The following is a 683-nucleotide window of genomic DNA, read 5'->3' as shown; positions in this document are numbered from 1 at the left end:
AGAGGCGGGGACGGGGGGAAGGTCACAAGGTAGGTGTATATACACTGAGAAATGGGCTGGCATCTTTGGTTGTCCTTCAAAATATGACAGATAGAGATTTGCCATACCATCGTGGTCGCAAGTTTTCTCAGATGTTAATTCTTTTTAGTTGGACGGAAGATGTATGTGTCTCTCTGTGAGGGTTGTAAGGAAGGAATGTGTATTGCGTAAGATGTATCAGTGCGAGTTGAAGTGAAATAGGCGTTCTTTAAGAGTAGAAGAAGATAGTGTGGACGGTAAGAATGACCATGAAGGTGGAAGTCTGTCTCGTACTGAACATAGAATGGATGTCTTTGTATGGTAGGAGTGACTTCTTCAATCATCTTCTCTCTTTCTTCTTTTTACAAAAGATGGGGTTCGACCGGAGGTGGAGATAGAGGAATCTTCTCATGCACTTTCCACTTGTCTTCGCACAGACACGCTGTAGACGTCTTCTTCATCCTAGCATGGCAACACATCCATCTGTCGAGAAAGCAACCTCCATCCACGTCGTGCATGGGGACACCTACACACACACCCCGTGTATCTGTATATATGGTACACAGACTTCTTGCTATACATGTAGTTTTGTCTATGTGTATATATGAGTATATATGTATTTGTATCTATGTCTGAAGGTGCATGTATTTATGTATGAATATGTA

At 42.3% G+C, this 683-nt stretch overlaps 1 protein-coding gene across 1 annotated transcript in view; it reads left to right on the top strand.

Moving 5' to 3' along the window:
• The window catches only part of CSUI_001575 (vacuolar protein sorting-associated protein 13), a gene marked incomplete at its 3' end in the record, with an annotated part of 41,717 nt that overhangs the window by 1,485 nt on the left and 39,549 nt on the right, over positions 1-683 (top strand). The gene's annotated exons all lie outside the window — the stretch shown is intronic.

The sequence above is a fragment of the Cystoisospora suis genome, assembly GCF_002600585.1.
Source record: "Cystoisospora suis strain Wien I chromosome Unknown contig_635, whole genome shotgun sequence".
Taxonomy (NCBI): Eukaryota; Apicomplexa; class Conoidasida; order Eucoccidiorida; family Sarcocystidae; genus Cystoisospora; species Cystoisospora suis.
This window is presented reverse-complemented; position numbering and strand designations above follow the sequence as displayed.